The sequence below is a fragment of the Notolabrus celidotus genome, chromosome 22 (assembly GCF_009762535.1).
Source record: "Notolabrus celidotus isolate fNotCel1 chromosome 22, fNotCel1.pri, whole genome shotgun sequence".
NCBI classification, from domain to species: Eukaryota; Metazoa; Chordata; class Actinopteri; order Labriformes; family Labridae; genus Notolabrus; species Notolabrus celidotus.
In genome coordinates, this window is record NC_048293.1 from 8,152,268 (window position 1) to 8,174,416 (window position 22,149).

At 40.2% G+C, this 22,149-nt stretch overlaps 1 protein-coding gene and 1 long non-coding RNA gene across 3 annotated transcripts in view; one reads left to right on the forward strand and one right to left on the reverse strand.

Moving 5' to 3' along the window:
* Positions 1-19,134, reverse strand: part of meis2a (Meis homeobox 2a) — a 199,254-nt gene extending 180,120 nt beyond the window's left edge. For both annotated transcript variants that reach the window (XM_034675608.1, XM_034675607.1), the window contains exon 1: positions 18,637-19,134. The gene's annotated coding sequence lies outside the window, so the exon portion shown is untranslated. The remainder of the gene's footprint in view (positions 1-18,636) is intronic.
* Positions 18,528-20,985, forward strand: LOC117806628. Its single transcript, XR_004629709.1, has 2 exons — positions 18,528-19,389; positions 20,666-20,985. It is a non-coding gene; the product is annotated as an uncharacterized LOC117806628 (long non-coding RNA).
* The last annotated feature ends 1,164 nt before the right edge of the window (positions 20,986-22,149 follow it).

The window sequence follows — 22,149 nt, forward strand, 5'->3', positions numbered from 1 at the left end:
TACCTGCCCATTATTCTACTTTTTTTCTGCCTGTTAATTAACTTTACGGGACAGTTCTGAGCGTTAATGGAAACTCCATATTGTTTGTTTTATTGTTTCTTTTGTGCTGCTTATCTCAACTCTAGATTGAATATTGTAACTTGATTGATGTTAAACTACAGGGTGGAAAGCAATTGATAGAGACAAATAAAATAATTTATAGTAGTATTAACTCAGTATTTCTAATGAACCACAAGCCATGTAGGGCTGCAGCTATTAGTTATGCCCAAAATCAAATATTTTCCAGATGATTACAGAGATAAATTTAGTATTTATAAAATAAAATTAGCATGTTTGAAGAACATCATGAAGAAAAAAATATTGATGAATTCAACACGCTGCAGATTATTACATAAGTCTGCCCATGCCACTGCAATTTACAGGACTGTGACAAAAGAGGTGAAGTGTTATTTATATTCATTACATGGCCTAAATATGAAACTTTAGCTTCATAATACTAGCTCATGTACATTTAGACATAAAATAAATAACCCTTTCTGCATTGGCATGGATTTAAAAAGGCTTCAATGCAAATTAACAAATCAATTGGTGATTTTATCAATGAAGATTTTCAAGTTCTTCAAAGAATAGTTATGGGATAACCATATGAGTGATTCATTTTAACTTATATGTCTCATATGTCAAACAAGGCCTTGTCTGTAGAGCAACATTTTTGGCTCCCCACACATTCAAAAGCAATGATTTGAGGCAAATACGCATAGAATATAATACAAACACAACCAGCCTTGCGACTCCATCCAGTCATCTACCTTAATCCCCCACTTCTCCCTCCTACCTCCCCCCCATCTCCTGCTCCTAACATCAGCGGGGAGCGTGGCTAATTTACGAGCGTGGGTGATGCCAACATACTCTCTGAGGAGGGCCCGTTTTAACACCTCCAAATGCTGTAATGCATCCCAGCTGACCTTAATTATAAAAGCATGTGCCTCCCCTGTGCTTCCCCCCTCAACCCCTCTATATACAACCCACAAGGCCGGGGGTGTGAGCCAGCAGTCTTACCTGCAGAGAACAACACAGCATCAGCCACCGTAGCGGCTCAATGTTAATAGTTGCATCCTGAGAGGAAATCAATAAAGCTATAAAGGGTGATATCACAGTGTGTCTGGGCCCGCCACGCACACATTTGCCCCCTTCTCCCTCCCTTCCTCATCGGGACCTGTTTATGAGGGGTCTGCTGGTTGGTGGGAGCAACTGAAAGGTCAGTGCTATGAGGTTTTGATCCAGGGATGAGACGCCCTCCTTGGCAATGTGTGGTAAACGGTGGAGTGGGACCCCTGACTCATCCAAAGAAGAAGAAGTGGATCTTTTAAGGGGCTTATAGCTGCTGAGTGTTGTCAAGGTAGCGAAGCATTAGTGCCTGTAAAGGCCCATCGATGCCGCCTGGTTACGATCAGAGGAGAATCCCAGGAGGTAAAATGGGGCCTTGCTAAACTGCTGATGAACCGAGGGAGATATTAAAAGACCAGCTCTCCCTCTTCTTCTGTCTGTATTGCAGATTTTTGCCCATAATATTGATATACGCACAGCACGGGGCTCCAGCATCATTGGGCTGATAAACTGCTCACACAATAGATAATCTTTTATGTACCTCCCGTGCACAGCACAAATATTATGACTATTAGTACATTAATTAACTTGCTGGCCTGGGGGTCCTCTGCCCAGCCAAGGTTAAGAGCTTCTTTAATTAAAGATCAATACGGTTTTGCAGTATATTTCTACAGCACCAGAGGAGACATGGAGCTCTTTACTGTCTACGAGTCAGAATGATATACAAGTTCACAAGATATGTATGGACGGAGATTCAAAGAGCAAAATGAGTCCATTTAGAAGTAAAGAACAGAGACTGCTAAAGTGATGGTGTGAAAGACAAGCTAATATGCTAAGTTTTTAAGCAATAAAGCAGGTCTACCTTTCTGCAGGTGTGAGCGCAATCACCAAGATACAGATCCATTAAGATCAGAGCTAATGCATGCTGAGACAATGTCCAGACAATCCTACAGGGTCTGTTGACACGTGCCTGTCTAACATGTTTTACTGATACACCTATTCAGTGTGCAAAGGAGGTCAGCAGCAATGGTGATGGATGTGATCAAAGCCAAGACCATTCTCTGTACTGCCACCGCAGGATTGAGTCCTTGTTTGTAAAAGTAAAGATGGCAGGGCCCAAAGAGCACACCTTTACGCTCAAGGCACCAAAGTTCCCCTCAGATCATCGTAATCCGCCTGGATTATGTTTGACAGGACAGGGATCCTCCTGCTGGTCTCCACCCCTGGCCGTTCCAGTGTAAGGCCCACAAAGGGTGTCTGTACACAAAACCCTATTTCGAAACTCAAATCAAGCCAACCATGAGATGCTTGAGAGCATGGACTTTTTAAAACCCTTCAATCATAAAGTTAAAGATGCAAGTTATACTGTGTCCATTTAAAAAAATTGTTACCTTTTACGTACAGCTTTTATATAAAGTCTGAGCACGACATTTCATATCAACTTCACTCAATAACAGCCGTTTCTTTGTAATTAAGGTTCTTGGGTGGATAACAGTGTGTTTTTGAAAAGTATTTGAAATGAGTTCATATATCAAAATTACCCAAAGTTAATTCTAGCTTCTCTAAACATTCCTGATATCAGGTCTGGACTGGATGTGGCTACTCTCAGATAACCATTACATTATTTATGCAATCCTTTTTGCAAACCTACCACAAGCTTATGATAGCCAATGGCTCTTTGGCCATTTATAATCACTGAGCACTATCTGCGCATGATTACTGATGGCCATGTTGTTTTTTTGTTTTTGCAATGGTGGTGGTTTAGTGTTCTGTTGCAGCTGAGGAGGTTAAGTGATGTTATAATGCGGCACCATCCATGCTAAATTGACACCATTTACTTTAGCATTGATTTTATCGAAAGTTCTAAATCATTAGTGATTTTGTCCTCTTCCAAACCTTAATTCCAAAGGCTTCATACATTACTCAACAAACACTACACCAATAAACAAACAATAATTATTTGATGTGTTTGTACAGGTATCTAACTTGTCAAATACTTGTTTGTCAGGTTTCTGTTAATAAGTTTGGGGCCTAGTATCATTGAAAACTCACTGGCCCATTAGCAAAATATACTGTTGCTACTGATTCTCACGTGTTGTGGATTATAGGTAAGACGTGAGGGTGGTAACTGAAGAAGGGCCAATATGAATCTGATTTATTAGTATGAGGTACACAGGGGAGGCCATTCACAAAACACACACACAACCTCTGCTACATTCTCAGTCTCTCCCTCACACACACGGATCACAACCAGTGGAGATGTGAGGGATAAGGAAGCCTCTCCTATCGATGCTGGCCTGACTCTGGCTTAACCTACCTGGGTCTCTCTGGGCCTGTTGACCAGTCTCTCTTTTAAACCCTGCTTCCTTTCCCTCCTACCAAGGCCCACACCCCTTAGCAACACAAGACTAAGACAGGTTAAATAGTTAAACACCAGCAAATCCAGCACTGCCCTGTGGGAAATTTGCTTCTAATCCCTAACTTATAGGCACAGAATCAAAGCCAAAAAGCCTGAGCAACAAATCTGATCCTCCCCCTAACAATCTCAGGCCTCTTGGGAGGGCAGAGAGAAGCTCCACAGACAAGGCTGAGATGGATAAATACCTAAATGATGAGACAGTCTGGGGACAGGGGAGTAGTGTCTGGCTATGGCCGTTCACCTCCAATTTGGCATCCGCACAATGAAAGGCAATTGGGCGGCAGCCCCCACACAGCAGCCAGTCCTTATTATTATATGTTGAAGTGTGGCTTGGGCAATGATTAATGACAGTGTCAGGGCGAAAACAAAGCACGGCGCAAGTTATCTCCAATCCACCTGCTCCTGTGGCCCGATTGGAAGAGAATGGAGAAGAGAGCGGGCAGCACATGGCTTGATAATGAAAAAGAGAATAGAAAGGAGAAAGAAAAGATGGGGAGGGGAAAGGGCTGGATGGAGGGCATGGTGAAGGGTACATACTGACCACAGCAAGGTGACAACAACTACAAGAGACACACTGCAGGTGTATACACTCAGACACACAAAAGGAAATTTACAAAGACTGATGCCAAAGTTTGTACACTGCATGCTACAAATGCCATCTTATATTCAAGATCAAAATCACTCCCAATAACCCCGCAGGGATTTATTCTTTATGCCTTTAAACTAGCCAAATGCCAACTTGCAGGTAGTTTCCTAGTTTCCATGTATGTGAGGTGTGAACATGCAGCTTGTGGCTTGCCCGGGTGATTGATTTGACAGACAGAGTGGACTTTCATGGCGTCTGTGTTTGTTACATCCAGGCCCACTGTCCCCTGCTGTATTGGTGTTGACATTTATGAGACGTGTCGGAGGGGGCCTGCTAGACCTCACTAATGAGAGGGCTGAGGCTGACGGCTGGTAGCACAGCCTGACACTGCCATCCAGAGGCTGGTCTGGGTAACGCAGCTCCAGCTTAGTGCTCAATTACCATGTTTATACTTGTTCCGCGTCTGTGATTCTTTGACGGTGTGCTCAATTGCACTGCTTACACTTTACCACAGAAGCTGCACTTAAACCAAGCTTGAAAACAAAAAAATACATGATAAACAAACAATTAACTTCTGATGTCTTTTCTACTAAAGGCCGGTGACATGCATCATAGCACTGTGCATGTGAGCTCTCAGGTGTGTTTCTGCTTTAATTGCAAGTGTGAGTTTATCCCTGAGTGCCAACCTAACTGTCACACGCAGTCCTGCAATTCAGGTCACTGTGTGAGAGCGAGGCTTAAGCACTAAAATCACTGTAAGAGGGCATTGGTTGCAGAGTAGAGCTGCCCTAGATAATGTCAGGGTATGGTGCTGGATTTTATTTATGCACACGTCTCAGCCCTGAGTCATAGGAGACAACCTTAGCTCGCTAACTTATCTGAGTGGAAAGGAAAGCTTGGATTAGTAACCTACTAACTTACTTAGGACCTGCACAACACCAAAGCAATTAGGCTACTGTCTTCAAACAAAAACTGACAGTGATCTTTTTCACATTTTTTGGTGACGCAAAAATCCACAGCAACTCTTCTAAAAAGGAACAATTTTTTTTTCCAATTTCTGTTTGCACTTACCTCAAAAGCTGAAGAAGAAACATTGAATAAAGTCTTATTTTGGCCTGAGTGCTGACCAACAGACTCTCCATTAAAACCAGGAAATGAAAGAACACCACCTCCTGGCTTCACTAATAAATGTCTCTGCACTTTCCAAATAACCCATTGCTGGAGGTACATTGGACATTTCAGGTCTAATGTACCCCCTTAAGTGATACACCAAAAGTTGTTTGTGTAGAGAGCTTATGTGCAAGCAACTTTGTTCAAACATGCTGCTTGTTTATCTGCATTAAAAGGCTACATTATGTGCAGCATAATTTATGTGACAAAGTTTGAAATAATAAAACTGTAGCTTTAAAAATAGAGGCACTGGCCTGTTAGATTCATAATGTCAAATTTATGTGTACATCAACAGGATCAGAAAGTGGGCCCCAGAATGAAACTTGGTGCCCAGGGACAACAAAGTATATAAGCTGTATGTAACTACTGGAGCACATGGAGTCTGGACCAGGTGTAGGGTCTTCCAAACAGGCAACCTCCACAAAAGCCTAGACATTTCAGAACATCAAGAAGAGATGAGATTTCTCTGTAAACAGCCTGTCAATCATTTCTATTAAAAATGTTTTGTCATTCTTTTGTGAACACTTGTTTTGAGACTTCTCCAACTGTATGCTTTATTTGACAGTTCCAATCATGTAACACTGCATCTTTCAGCTGCAGATGTGGCAAGGGGTTGTCTTCCCTGTGTAGTTTTCCCGTAGCAATGTAATCTGCGGAGGAAACAGTAGTGTTTTTTAATGAGAAGCCGTGGTCTCCCCTTCTTCACAACAGCTCCTGTCTGTCTGAAGCAGGGAGCAGCACAGCACAGCATGCTCCGCTGAAATGTGGTCTGTCTATGTGGAATTGCCGGGGCCTCTTTGAAGTACTGAGCGGTGGCTGTTTCCTTTGTGTGTAACAACACAAAAAATCAAACCTAAAACCAAAACACCCATAAGAATACCTGAAAGGGGTACAATATAAAGTGCCATATGTATATGATGCTTTACACATCTCTGCTTTGTTTCATCCCCTCCCCTCTGCCGTGATTATGCATGTCTTCTGTGAAGAGCTGCACCGCGTCTGGAGAGCCCCTTGAATGGGAACCGTGAGGTACAGAGAAGCACATTAAAATCCTCTAAAGCTCTCAAACGAACAACCTAGGGACAAAACATGAATTCCATGCGGTTCCTCCCCTTGTAGTGCTGCAGCTCAGACAAGCTCACATTTAGCATTGGCTGCCATCTCAGACAGTGGGTCCAGTGGGATGTGTAGCTATGTGTTTATCAGAGGATGAACTTCCTCTTATAATCTGGCACATTTTCCCTGTTCTATCCTCGCTCCTTTCCTATATCCTTCCTCTCCCTCCCCCCCTCAGACTGTAGTTGAAGGTGAAACAGCCGAGTTCAGAGAGCAAGAGAAGCAGCCGTCGCCTCAGTCTCTCACAGAGCTATGCTCTTTGGGAGCTCAGGGTTTTGTCCCTGTGTAGACGCTGTGGCACACTTGAAGTTGTGAGATTATACAACTCTTAAATGTATGCCTTTGCAAGAATGTGGCCTACATATGATCTGTATTTTGCAGCTGAACTACCTAATATCATGTTGAAACTTCAATATCACTTTTACTATTCTTATAGGAGATGAAATGTTGAGTAATAAAGCTGGAAAGTGCCTCTTAAATTAAAATTAAAAAAGACGACTGTTGGTGACAAAATTTAATAAAAGTAATTTATGCACAATATTATCAGCCAACACTGCTTTTGCCGAATGTAGGCATACAGAAACTGGTCCTCAATCGCTCCTGCTTAATCGTTTCCCACAAATTTTCCCATGAATCTCTTCATCCACTCTGTGACAACACATCTTCATGCTGATCTCCCATTGACAATACAAACACAGAATGGTTAAATTGTTAAAGTAAGATCAAAAGTTTAACAAAAAATACAAAGTATGGTATTCAAAGTATTTTTTCTACTTCTACAAAATCTCTGTATTCTTCTTAGCTTTAGCTCAATCTTAATGAAAAGTTAATGCCAGACTATTTTTTTATTGGATCAACCAATAAGTGAAAGATACAGCAACTGTCATCTTAGAAGGGTAAGACTGTACAACTATTAGTGATGTGTCATGATCAAAAGTTGCGGCTCTGAGAGCTGATGCTTTATAGTGAATCAGAAGAGCCGGCTTGCATCAAGAGAGAGCCGGCTCCCAGTTTTTTCCTTTTGCTGCCTAGCTCTCACAGTGCTCAGCCCCAGCTCTGCTCCCAGCAGAACTTTGTTTTGATTGGTCAGCATGGCGGCCATGCGGCCAATCATATGTGAGGATATAGTTCTGGTTAAAGTCTGGTTCGGTTCTGGTTCGGTTCTGGTACGGTTCTGGTACGGTTCTTGTTCGGTTCGGTTCTGGTTCGGTTCTGGTTCAGTTCTGGTGTGGTTCTGGTTCGGTTCTGGTTCAAGTCTGGTTCGGTTCTGGTTCGGTTCTGGTACGGTTCTGGTACGGTTCTGGTTCGGTTCCGGTTCGGTTCTGGTTCAGTTCTGGTACGGTTCTGGTTCGGGTCTGGTTCGGGTCTGGTATGGTTCTGGTTCGGTTTTGGTTCGGTTCTGGTTCTGGTTCGGTTTTGTTCTGGTTCGGTTCTGGTAGGGTTCTGGTTCAGTTCTGGTAGGGTTCTGGTTCTGTTCTGGTTGAGTTTGATTCTGGTTCTGTTTGCATGAGTTTGGTTCTGGTTCTGTATGCTTAAGTTTAGTTCTGGTTCTAAACCTAACCCTAATCCTAACCCTAACCCTAACCCTAATCCCAACCCTAACCCTAATCACAACCCTAACCCTAACCCTAACCCTAACCCCAACCCTAACCCTAATCACAACCCTAACCCTAACCCTAACCCTAACCCCAACCCTAACCCTAATCACAACCCTAACCCTAATCACAACCCTAACCCCAACCCTAACCCTAACCACAACCCCAACCCTAACCCTAATCACAACCCTAACCCTAATCACAACCCTAACCCCAACCCTAACCCTAACCCTAATCACAACCCTAACCCTAACCCTAACCCTAACCCCAACCCTAACCCTAATCACAACCCTAACCCTAATCACAACACTAACCCCAACCCTAACCCTAATCACAACCCTAACCCTAACCCTAACCCCAACCCTAACCCTAAACCTAACCCTAATCACAACCCTAACCCTAACTCCAACCCTAACCCTAACCCTAACCACAACCCTAACCCTAACCCTAATCACAACCCTAACCCTAACTCCAACCCTAACCCTAACCCTAATCACAACCCTAACCCTAATCACAACCCTAACCCTAACCCTAATCACAACCCTAACCCCAACCCCAACCCTAACCCTAACCCTAACCCCAACCCTAACCCTAATCACAATCACAACCCTAACCCTAATCACAACCCTAACCCTAACCCCAACCCTAACCCTAACCCTAATCACAACCCTAACCCTAACCCTAATCACAACCCTAACCCTAACCCTAATCCCAACCCTAACCCCAACCCTAACCCTAATCACAACCCTAACCACAACCCTAACCCTAACCCTAATCACAACCCTAACCCTAATCACAACCCTAACCCCAACCCTAACCCTAACACTAACCCCAACCCTAACCCTAATCACAACCCCAACCCTAACCCTAACCCTAATCACAACCCTAACCCTAACTCCAACCCTAACCCTAACCCTAACCACAATCCTAACCCTAACCCTAATCACAACCCTAACCCTAACCCTAATCACAACCCTAACCCTAACTCCAACCCTAACCACAACCCTAACCCTAACCCTAATCACAACCCTAACCCTAACCCTAATCACAACCCTAACCCTAACCCTAATCACAACCCTAACCCTAACCCTAACCCTAATCACAACCCTAACCCTAACCCTAATCACAACCCTAACCCCAACCCTAACCCTAACCCTAACCCCAACCCTAACCCTAATCACAATCACAACGCTAACCCTAATCACAACCCTAACCCTAACCCCAACCCTAACCCTAACCCTAATCACAACCCCAACCCTAACCCTAACCCTAATCACAATCACAACCCTAACCCTAATCACAACCCTAACCCTAACCCCAACCCTAACCCTAACCCCAACCCTAACCCTAATCACAACCGTAATCATAACCCTAATCACAACCCTAACCCTAACCCTAATCACAACCCTAACCTTAATCATAACCCTAATCACAACCCTAACCCCAACCCTAATCACAACCCTAACCCCAACCCTAATCACAACCCTAACCCTAACCCTAATCACAACCCTAACCCTAACCCTAATCACAACCCTAACCCTAACCCTAATCATAACCCTAGGATCAGGGTGATAATGATTTTGTAACAGCATAAATGCACACAATTGGGCAATTATAAGGCTTCTCATAAAAACACCATACGTAAAAGGGTTTTCAACACAAACCATTAGTTTTTGCAAAATTAAGGTAAAATATACGGCTACAAAAGATCCTAAATTAAGAGCCGTTCGGGAGTCGAAAGAGCCAGCTCTTCTTTGGGGGCCGAGTCAAAAGAGCCGGCTCTCTGAAAAGAGCCGAACTTCCCATCACTAACAACTATTATTATCCTTGCATTTCCATCCACTATCAATGGCGCTCTCTAGTGGACATTTTGCATCACTGGCCTAATGGTGTCAAAATCATCAACATAGCAAAAAAGTTCATTTTTATCATGCTGCTTCTAAAGAACCAGCTTTGTTTAATGTGATCTTAATGAACCAATGAAGCAGAATGATTGGCTGAATGTCTTCAAGATGCAACAGCAAATCCAGCTTGTTGTGACACTCAGATATTGTAAACAGGAATATCCTGACCATGTTTTTTGGCCTTGGTTCAAAATATGGAGCATCAATACCAAGTCTGATACTTCTGTCTACTTGAATGTCGATAAAATATGTATGCAACACATTCAAAAACCAATTAAGCCTTCTTTATTTCTGGCTCATGACACTTTTATAGTACTTTTCCCATTTTGCTGCTTGATCCAATGATTGAGTCTCTGTTTGAAAACTATAGAGGTGATCATCTTAAAGTACCGGTAAGAACATAGTCCTACAACTAGGGTTGCAAAATTCTGGGAATGTTCAAAGTTGGAAACTTTCCATGGGAATTAACGTGAATTTATGGGAATAAACAGGAATAAACCAGGAATTTACTAAATAGAAGGTTGGCTCTTAATAGTGAACTTAAATATAGTTGGGGAAAATATATTTTAGACCAACTGGTGCAAGGGACTTTGTGGATCTGAGGCCCTTGCACCTATAACCTCCACCATACTCCAGATCCCACCATCAGCAGCAGCCTCAGAGCGCAACTGGTCCTTATTTGGTAACACGCACACAAAGGTGCGCAACAGGCTCACAAATATGAGAGTGGAAAAATTGGTTGGTATTTGTGCTAACCTGAGGCTCTTTGAGCCTTACACAGAGCCATCCTCAACAAGGCTGGACAGTGACACAGAAGAGGAAGAGTCGGAGTTGGATGTGGAGGAAGTGGACATGGAGGATGTTGATGAGACCCAGGAAGAGCCCATTGCCTGAAAGGGTTTAGCAAATATGCAGAGGATAGGCTTGAGAAGCTTGAGGGAAGATGCTGTTTTATTTGCTTGTTGAATGGCACTTTTTTTGGAGAGAGAGGGGCTCTTTTCACTTAACATTTTGAATAGGACTTTGTTGGAATTGCATTTTTGTTCATTTTTGAATGGGTTGGATCAGGGGGATGCGTAATATTTAACTCAACATTCAGGTTTTTGTTCTTCAATGAAAGAACTGATTTTTCAATAAAAATATTTAACACTTGATAAATTTCTACTTACAAATAAATCTGTTTTAATTGTATTATTTTGGATGGATGTCTGCTTATAACAAAACAAATATTTATGCTTGGATATGATACCTTTCCATTAAATTACCATCAATTCCCAGATAATTCCCATAAAATCCCATGGAATATTTCCAAAATTCCCCAGCTTAACTTTCCATGGAAATTTACCAGAAACTTTGTGGAAATTTTCGACCCCTTTGCAAGCCTACCTACAACAAGCAGTTCTGAATAATGATCACCATATATGGCAGAGCACTACGATGGCAGACAAAGCTACAGCCCAAAACACATGCAAAAGCCTAAAACAAATGCAATAGTGAGTAGACTTGCTGCAATTGACAAATAATTGGATATAAAAGACAAAACAACTGCATTAGCAGGAAATGCACTGCAAATGCATAAACAATGCGAATGCAAAGACGTAAAAACAGAGTTGTGTGCAAAAGAAAAAAAAGAATAAAGCTCTGAATGGAGACATGACATAAGAAATGCTTGAGGACTCTTGGGGTGATCCATGAAAAACAGGATTTTAGAGGTTATTATACAAATAAGACTACTGCTATTCAAACCTCATGCAATATAACTTGAGAGCAAGTGTTGTTGTACTTCAGTATAGGTGTGATTCAATAATGGCAACCATAGATGCCATATTAGCAGCGTTGCAATACTACAGCTTTAAACAGAAAATTCAATTACAGCCGTGACCTTTAGTACTGCAAAACCACAGGGCCTACTTGTGTGGTTTATTTGGAAAGCTGAGAATGCAAAGTACCAGCAAAGCAGAATTAAAAGCCTTTGCCTATACCTGTCAAGGGCATCTGCCCTTTTGCCCCCGTGCCACCTATTACATGTTCATATACATAATGTAATCACAAGGTAAACTTTTTGAAATTGGGACATGTGTTGTTTGTGACTGTATAAACAAGCAAAAACAAAAGAACTAATCAAGTCTTCATGTTTGTATATGTATTTAAATGAATGCATTTATCACTGATGTGAAGACTTTGCAGGTGAAGAGATTTTAAAAATGACGCAAAAAGGGCACAAGATTATATCATTATTAAAAGATGGTAAAGATAGACAAATTAAATCATAACAAATGATCAGAATGAAGGAAAAGGAAAAATAATTTGAGTAAAAAATTCCGAAGTCCCCAATTTAACAGCCTTAAAGAACATGGTTTTGCTAATAACAAAGAAATGTTGTGCAGTTCAATCAATAGAAGTAATTCTTGAATATTGACCCGCCACCCTACAACACCCCACCACCACAACTACTTTATTCTGTGGGAAACACTGCACACACAATCATATGATCAAGCCCAGGAGGAGACTACAGCACCTGTGCATTGAGAACACATGCAGCTCCCAATTCACAACAAGCAAAGCTAGCGTATCTGCTTGCATGACAGAAGTTAAAAATTTGCTCACAAATAACGCTAGGATACAAAACACAAACACCACCAGCCTCTAAATCGACGTTGTTACGATTGCTAGAAAAGGCTCATCCTCACTTGCATGGAGGTGGTTTGGCTTTAAAAGTTGGATGATGCTCAAAAGACACCAATCTGCAAACAATGTCAGAAACAGCACATGAACCTCAGCAAAGCATATAAAGAACATAAAAAGCTTCTGGAGTCAGTGATCGACTAGGACCATCCAGCTTAAGTACCAGCAAAACTAAAACACAGACAGCAGACTTTGGCAGTCAGTCTTCTTTACATAAAGGGGGAAAAGAGCAAGCTAGTACAATAGAAGACTTTAAAAAACACATTTTTGCTTTTTACAAACTTTTTAAGTTATGAAAATATTGACACTTATCATTAATTGGCTAAATCCCCCCAAATTATCAAGATACTATATTGTCAATTTGGCACAACACTACTCCTTACAGACTAACAAAATATATTTTACTCTAACATGTAAACAAACATCAACGATGCAAGACAGACAGGTTTGCACGTAGAAAAGCACAACTGTTCAAATTTAATGCAGAGGGACATGATCTCATACAGTAAAGTTTGAACAAAGAGGAAATAAATACTAAATAACTTTGCCAGCACCATTTCAAAAGCTTTTAAATTGAACAAAAATGATTGCATATCAGAACCATATCATTAATCCATTGTCACATTTCAGCTTTTGAGTCTTAATGCCCCAGGGGTAAACAAAACAAGATTTAGGCCTCATAAAGTTCTAAATCCCTCTTTGAGTAAACAAATGTGTGCCCATAAAAAGAAGCTGTCATAACAATGAAGCCACACTACTGCCAGTCCATGTGCAGATTTGCATATTTTTTTGGCAACCAAATTATCCACCATAATTTAACTGAAATCACAGCCCCTTTCCACAGCAGAAGTTGGAAGACGTTGACTTTAATCCCTCCCACTCACGTTTAAGTTTTTATTGTTGTGTATAAACCGTCATCACATTTGCTTTGTGTCGGTCACATATCATTTTGCATGGTCAGCGGCTGGCTTCGCTGAATACCGCCATTATATACCAAGTGATAAAATAAACAAAGGAAACCTGTGCAGGCTGATGGAGCACAGCTTACTAGTGATTCCACCCCGAGTATCAATATTTGCTCTTCAACATCAGTGAATCGGTCACACCTTTGAGCTGACCAGTTTCTCACTTGCTCTTCATTTTTAAAAAGCCCCGGGAACACACACACATGCCAGATGCCAAACTGTCTTTATTGCAGTTTCTTAAGTGTAAGGATAAGCTTGGTACTTAATTTTAAGATCAAACAAGACCTTGTACAGACCAAGCAACTATTTGTGAAAACATCTATTGATGCATCTGTAACTACAATAACTAACTGAAAAAGTAAAGTTTTCCCACAAGAACACTGCCAAACTTTGAAAAAACAACTGTCTGCTTGAACTATGGTTGTGTCAAGGCCTTCACAGTCTCTTACACAGGCTGTTACTCATTAAGACTGTGTATGATATGGCTTTATTCCTTTATTCCTTTATCCAGATCCCCATTAGCTGCCACTAACGCAGCAGCTACTCTTCTTGGGGTCCACATAAAACAAACCTAACATACAAAATATACATGAAATACAAAACTGAAAATGCAACAAACATGAAATACAAAAACAGAAAAATGCTACAAACAGAAACTACAACAACTGAATATACTACAAATGTAAGGCTTGAGGTTCAACACTGCAAATTACATCAAAGTATAGATACCAAGAACTACTGTTTTCCGAGTTAAAAAAGGTTAACAAACAAACCACAAAACAATACAACTATCTAAATAAAATCCTAATCTGGGAATAGGTTTAAGAAGAGACACTCGCCAAAGCTGGACTTTTAAAGCAGAATGATATTGACTTCTGGGACTTACACATTGCTTTCTCAAGTTTTCTGACCACTCAGAGGACTTTTTATACTACACCACAACTTTCTGCAATTATTACAATATGAAGAAAGCACAAGAGGTATACCTGATAAATGCAATGTGCTTTCCAACTTATAAACAACTTTAAAAAATCAATAATCCAATTATACTTTCTATTATTTGGATCTTTGAGTCTATGTTCTGCTTTCAAATCAAATCCCTCTCCTACTTTTACCTCAATGTCCAAACCTCTGATAGTGGCTCTGATACCAATATGTTTAAGTACAGAGACAACAGGAGGAGAGAGTGACGCATTACTTCCTAAACGTTACAATAGTACACAATGGATTTATGTATACATTATCAATGGTTTCTGACAATGTTAATGAAATTATGATTAACTTGCATCACCAACCATGTGATTTTCACTTCTAATTTAATGAAAACTCACTGTCTTCTTCTTCATGTGATTTTCACAACACTACACTGTACGTGTGCAACAGGTGTAGACACTGAAAGTAATCACTATGTGATCCTGCTCCTGTTTGCCCCAGTGTTAATTAACTCATCAAGTTGAGCGTTTGCTGGGGAATCTGGTACATAAAGTGTAACAGCCATGTTTTTATTTTACAGTCAGGTGACAGAAAAAGATGCATGCACAGGGATCACTTATCTACGTGTTCAAGTAAGGGGCTGCAAAAGGTGATGTCAGGTAGACTTTTATACTAGATCAATCATAGAAAACAAGAAAGTGGTGACAGTAAGATGTATTTCAAGTTCTATGACTGACATTGCACGTCCTGCAATGTGACTACTTAGAATACTTAGAATACCATACATTGTTCAGCTCTAATTTACATTAATTCAGCTCTAATTGCATTCAAATACCCTTGGCTATTCCACTGGGAGCAATTTGGGGTTCAAATGCCCAAGGACACTTAGGCATGTGACGCAGGGATTGAATGACCGACCTTCAGATTGGGAGACTACTAACTCCGCCGTTGAGCTACAGTCGCCTTCAGGGGGAAAAAAACATATGACATTTCTTACCAGTGGACAATCTATGTGATTAAAAATCATTACCCTAAGACTGTTGCCCACTTTATACAGATAAACGTATTTGTAACTAGCCATAAATTTGATGGCACTGCTTTCTAGCTTTAGGTTCATATAAGTCACAGATCAATCTATAAAACATGGACCAAGTCTCAGTGAAGTCACCCTCTAGATTCTGAGGAAGCATTATGACGTAGGTTGCACTCAGCATGTTGGAAATGCTTACTGTAACCAACTTTTGGCTAAACTGAACAACAACGGATTTGGGTTGAGTTCAGGTGTTTTGCTGCCTTGTTAACAGCTATGCATCCATCTATCAGTCAAGTTGGACACCAAATGCTTAATTATGCTTTACTAGCCTTAGTATAATTACAATTGATGAGTAATAAAAATATCCATCTTATGTATAGTTGTCACAAATAAAGAACTGAGGTAAATTGACCAACACTGTTTTTGTACCAGGTTGTAAACACTGAATTTCTGCTCTAAAAATATGGACTCTTAAGTGGTTTCCTCGGCTTTTGGAGTCAGACTCAAGTGGACTTTCAAGGAACTGTAGATTTCTTTGCACTTTTGCATACCCTTCTTGTCCTACACCAGAGGTTGCTGCTTTGGTTTCTTCTACTACAGCTTTTACAGTAAGACAATATTTTCAGTCTACATCTTCAGCTTGGTATTCCTTACAAAACACCAGCTATAATATGACATATGAATGTCCTTTGCAGGATAAAATGCAAACTCAGTTTTTTACTGAACCTGACACTGACAGACCCATTCAATCAAGTGTTATGTTCATTTCCTATGTGAGAATCACAAGACATTATGAGAAGAACAGTGTATGGAATTGCTTTCATCATTGAAATTTTAACACAACAGCACTGCCTTCTGTCTAATGTGACACAATGAGTTTTGTCCTACAGTGTTTGTTTCGATCTACTTTTATTGTTTTATTGGCTTACATTTTTTAACCCAGGTGAATAAATACTTTCTTTTAACTGCTAACAGGGATTTGCAAAGCCAGTTAAGTTAGATGAACATAAAGGTCAAGATTTCTGTGTTAATTGTACCAAATTTTTACATTTCTGTTAGCTGTAACACATTGTCATATTTCTCCACCCAACTACCTGTCATAGTATTACGTCTGTTTTTTTGTCTCTTGGAAAAGTAATAAACTTAAGGACATGTTATTTTGAAAGACACATTGTCTTTAATTATCTCTCAGTTATATTGGGTTAAAAATGACTTGGGATCTAATCATCAACTTGATTTGAATCAGATAGAAAGAATCATATGCACCATTCGCACCATTTTATTGCATCATCTCTGAGTCAGATCGTAGCTATCAAGGTTCAGATAAAATCACATTTGGTCTGATGCACACCCTTATTTGTTACCCTTCACGACAACTAAAAACAACATCTCCATTTCCACAACCATCTAGACTATCTAGACTTACTCTTAAAAAAATCCAGCAGTATTTTACAGATGTACCTTTAGCTTAAAGACCAGAAGGTAACCTGAGGATAAAAACAGAATGCTGGATGACTCAAGCATCAAAGCCTCAAAGGTAACCAACAGCATTTAAAATCATTTCTGAGAATCCTCTTTAAATGGCTCACCCATTTACATGCTTCTCTCTGCATCTTAAACAGAACAGCAATGAGAAGTTACTCTTCTTCTGGCATGTTGCTCCTCATCCAATGTTAACAACTTCAAAAAAAATTCACTCATCAATCTGACAAAGTTTACTCAGAGCAAGCATGCATGACACTATGCAGGAAGTTAAGATGTTTTTACCAAGTACTTGTTTGGCATAATTTTGATGCCAGATGTTGATGGGATGGATAAATGTTTTGCCAAGATGCCTCAAACTGACAGTGTTGATGCTGGATTTATAGATCCTGTGTGTGCACGGTGCCCATAAGGGTGGTTGCACACCATATATGGATCTCTAGGATACACGCAGAGCGATTCTTTCCGAAGTAGTGTGTAAAATGACAGTGACACTCATCCCTTCATGGTGACAGCATGGAGGCATCACAGTGATCAAAGCAGTGGTAACACGCCTTGAGGAGACAGACGTGTGCTTTACGTGTTATGGTGGGGGTTTGGTACTCATAAAACAATTCAAATAAAGTTCTTCTATCATCATAAAAATGTGCTTTTCTCTGATAAGGTCATCTTTCTCCACTCTATTTGCATATTGTGTGCAACTGAACTTTACTGATTAATCCTTAACAATACAATAAATAAATAAATATTCTAAGCAACAGCCAAACAAGAGCAGAGAAATTGAGCCAGAAAAAGTGTCAGATTGTTAGTTTACATGGTACTTCTGTGCATTCAATGGTGTGGGTAAAACAGGAGACACATCACAACCACTTACGGTGCAAGAGAAATATGTATAACACCAGGCCTGATAACTTTGAATAAGGCTGTGAGGATATGGCAATATTGTTACACTTACTTCAAAGATATAAAATAGACACAGATTTTTTTATCAATCAATGTACTTATTGTTTTGTTAATAAATGTTTATAAAGGCAATTACAAACCATACAGAAGCATTTCCACTTGGATGCTTGGAGATGCAGCATTTCAAGTTGCATTTATTGTGTGTTTGTGTGTTGTTTGAAGTCGTTAATTGTTAAGGTGTTTGATTTTTCTTCTGCATTTTTTGTTTTGTCATTTGAAACAAGATCTTTCACGTTTGTTTATGATTTTAGCCTGTGTTTTGAGTTGGTGTTGTTGCTGGATGCGTACCAACGTCATGGAAATTGTGCGCCCCTTGTGCGTAACCACAACGTATGACATCCAAAATAATGGCTAAATGGAACGGAAAAAAAACAGTGTCCTGTCCAAGCTTACACACAAACCCTGTAGTATCAGCTAACCGAAATAAGATAGCATTTGTAGAAATTCCACCCAAAACAACCGCACATAGGCCTACAGGATTCCCAGGTAAAGCTTGGCTTACAGGGGAAAGCCTGACTTGAGTTAGCCACAAACAGTGCACTTAAATAAAATGTTCCCAGAGCGGAGAAAGCGTGCACCACAGCGGGCGCACACCTTTTATACTACAAACAGCAAAGAGTACCAAGGCAGTCAACATATAACATTGGACAAAACAAAAGCAGATAAACTTAAACTCACCAATACCCGTCGCCGGAGAATCCCTTGGTTACTTCAGTTACATCCTCTTCTCCCCTTGCTGACACAATTCAGGACATAATGACAATTTCTCTGATTCGGAAAAGAGACTCTCAACATTTGTCTTCATGTTCCTGTGTTGAAAGCTGCTTTGATTATTTTGGCAAAAAAACAACAACAAGGCTCTTTTCGTCTGTCTCGGAAAGTTTCCCTCGTTGGATTTGTTAAATGTGCACCCGCTCAGTGGGCGCGTTTGATTTCGTTACTAAACGTGGCCGCCGGGGCGGTACCATGGGCTATATCATTAGAAAGGATTACGTTTTGGGAAGACGAGCACCTGTAAACTCAGACATAAACTTTACACAGTGTTCCAACGTTAGTTCATCATAGCAACTGTGCCGTGTAGTTTAGATGTAGTCGGTACTTCAGTGACAACTACGCGCGAACTAGCAGATCCACCTGAATTCAAACATGTGGGAGGGGCTCTTCGTGATGCGGAAGTAGACCAATCATATCCTGATATTTTAATTAATCTAAATTTGCCAAACATATTCAGTACAATTGTTTTTAGACTCAAGCTACATTTAACTGACCCCGTTTGATAATACTATATTGTAGGCCTACATGTTTTTAATATTGGCTACATCCCATTTAGCAAGACAAACTGATGACGTCATGAGCAAGAAGAAGTGGGAACCAAAGAAGAAACCTACAAAAAGAAATTGAAAAAAAGAAGTAGCCTACACTAACCCGCTGGTGAGTAAAGAAAACATGTGTGACTTTTAAAGATGATGTGTGGGTTCTGTTTTAATACTCAATCAACAAATGCTAAGGTCAATTGCTAAGGTCAATTAAGTAGGCTATATGTATGTGTTGCATGTACTGTATTCATGTAGCTACATGTACTGTGATGTACATGTATTCATGTGTTACCTATACAGAATGTAGCCTACAAGAAAGTATTTACGTCATTGCATACTCAAATTTAAATATGTCCAATATGTTTATTTACTGAACTAAGTTTGTATTAGATTATCTATATAATTAAATAAGTATGTACTTAATACAGTATGCCCCATTCCCTTTTTTCTTTACTTGTCCCCTCAATTTTTTACTCTTACTTTTGCTTGTTCACTTTTCATCATTCTTTTGCTCGTTCCCTTGTTGGTTTGTTCCCTTGTTCTCTCCTTTTTTCCTTGTTCTCTTCTTCCCTCGCTAACTCATTCTTTCCCTTGTCCCTTTCATCACTTGTTCCCTAGGTCACTTGCCACCTCTTACCCTCATTCCTTCTTTGTTACCATGTTCATTCATTCACTCCTTTCCTTGTTTCCTAATTTTTTCGCTCATTTCTTTAATTCCCTTCTGCACTCGTTCCCCCACTCCCTCTTCTGTTACCTTAAATTCCCTTGGTCACTCATATCCTTATTCCTATGTTCCATCACCCACTCATTCACTTTTGTGTTCCCTCTTTCATAAACTTGTGCTTTTATTAACTTGTTCAAGTAATCCCTGATTCATTCCCTTGATCCCTCATTTATTCACCCATCCTCTTGTTTACCCTTTTGTCCACTTGACCCCTTATTTCCCTTTGCACTTATTCACGTATCCTCTTGCTTACTTGTCCATTTGTCTACCTGTTCAATTGTTTCCTTTTTTCAGTTCTTCTTCCCTCATTTCCTCTTTCATTCTCATTTCCACTTGATCCATCTTTAATTCCCTCATTCACCTGTTTACACAATCCCTCTTTCATTCAATCATGTGTCTGATCATCCCCTCGTTTCCTCTTCCTTCACTCACTTTCACTTGTACATTCACTCACTCCCATTCCCCAGTTCACTCATTCACTTGTTTCTTTGGTCCCTCTTTTGTTTTTTGTGTCATTTTTTTAACTTGTTCCCTTGCTCTCATTCCCTCTTTAAGTATTTTGAAATTATGTGAATATAATAATAATAATAATAATAATAATAATAATAATAATAATAATAATAATAATAATAATAATAATAATAATAATTTCGGCCTCTTCTGACAGGACAGCTGACAAGAGACAGGAAAAGTGGGGTGCAGAGAGTGGGGGAAGACATGCTGTAAATGGTCGAGGCCGGGTGTCGAACCAGTGACCACTTCAACGAGGATAACAGCCTCTGCACACAGGGCGAACACCTAAACCTCCAGGTCAACAGCACCCCATGTTTCAGGTGTTCTTTAACTGTCTTTATCATAAGATATGTGGTGTGGATAATGCAGCCACTCCCATATTTTCTTCATTGGTAAACTTATCTACACTTACAAATGATGTTGGACGTTCATTGTTAAGGCTGTTTTAAAAACTAAAAGCAGTCTAATCCAAAATGATTTTGAACAATCCTGCTTATTCAAAATATAATTATCGTTGTTATACTTTCAAGTCTCACAACAGATTATTCAGCCATCCATGCTTTAGTACGGTGAGAGATTCATTCCTTGCTCTTTGTATCATCAGCCACAAGGGGGTGCTAAGTTAACCACAAGTCACAGACCCAGGAAATGGCATTACATGTTGGCTGTTTCACATGATAACCAATATTTGCAGTACCATCTTCACCCACATGATGGCAGTATAGACTAAACAAAAAAGCACTGACACTGAAGGGGATGATATTTCACCTAGCAACAGGACTGCTGCTTGTTCATTCACACACCTACATGGTTACACGTGATGCCCCTTCACATTCACATGTACATACAATCCATCACAACCAGCTCTGGTACAATTTCACATAGGCTTATCATAACTACATAAAACCTGAATCTTCAGTGGAATCTAACATGTATACACGGATAAACAGTGTTCCTCTGTACACATAAATAAAAACAATGGAGTTAAAATGACTAAATACTATTATTGATGAAGCAGGCTGTGATTCAAAGAGGAAGATGTGTCACCAGGTTTCTTTCACAGCCACGTAAAGACACTAGTAATCTGAATGGAAGTACTTTGATTTGGGTTTCAGTCCACAGTCAGAGTCAGTGCAACAAGCTCTAATAGTAGAGTTTCTCCAAACCCTTTCTCTATCATTTACATTGTTTTTCTCTCCTCCCTTTCCATCTGTATACTCATGGTCTCCTTCCTTCTCCCCATCCCAAATACTCACACAGATCCTGTTTATTTGTCCCATTGGAGAAAACAGTCCAGAGTTCCTGGACGCTGTGCAAGAGAACAAAAAGGCATAGCAAAAATCAATTGGCTCTGCAAGTCTCAAGACTGCCATGCAGGAAATTGGCTCTGAATGACGGCACTATGTGGACCATCTTTTTTTTCATAGTTCCTCTTTTTGATAAAATGAAAACAAACTTTGGTGAATTTGGAGTGCACAACTGTTGGCTCCCTTGCTCCAAATCAACTCATGGGACTTTTGACTGGACCCATGTGATCGGTTTTATGATGCTGCCTTTACCATAAGGCCAAACTTTAAAAAAACAAGCATCTTTGGTTTCTGATAACGCCAACCATGCTTATATATACTGGTGCAAAAA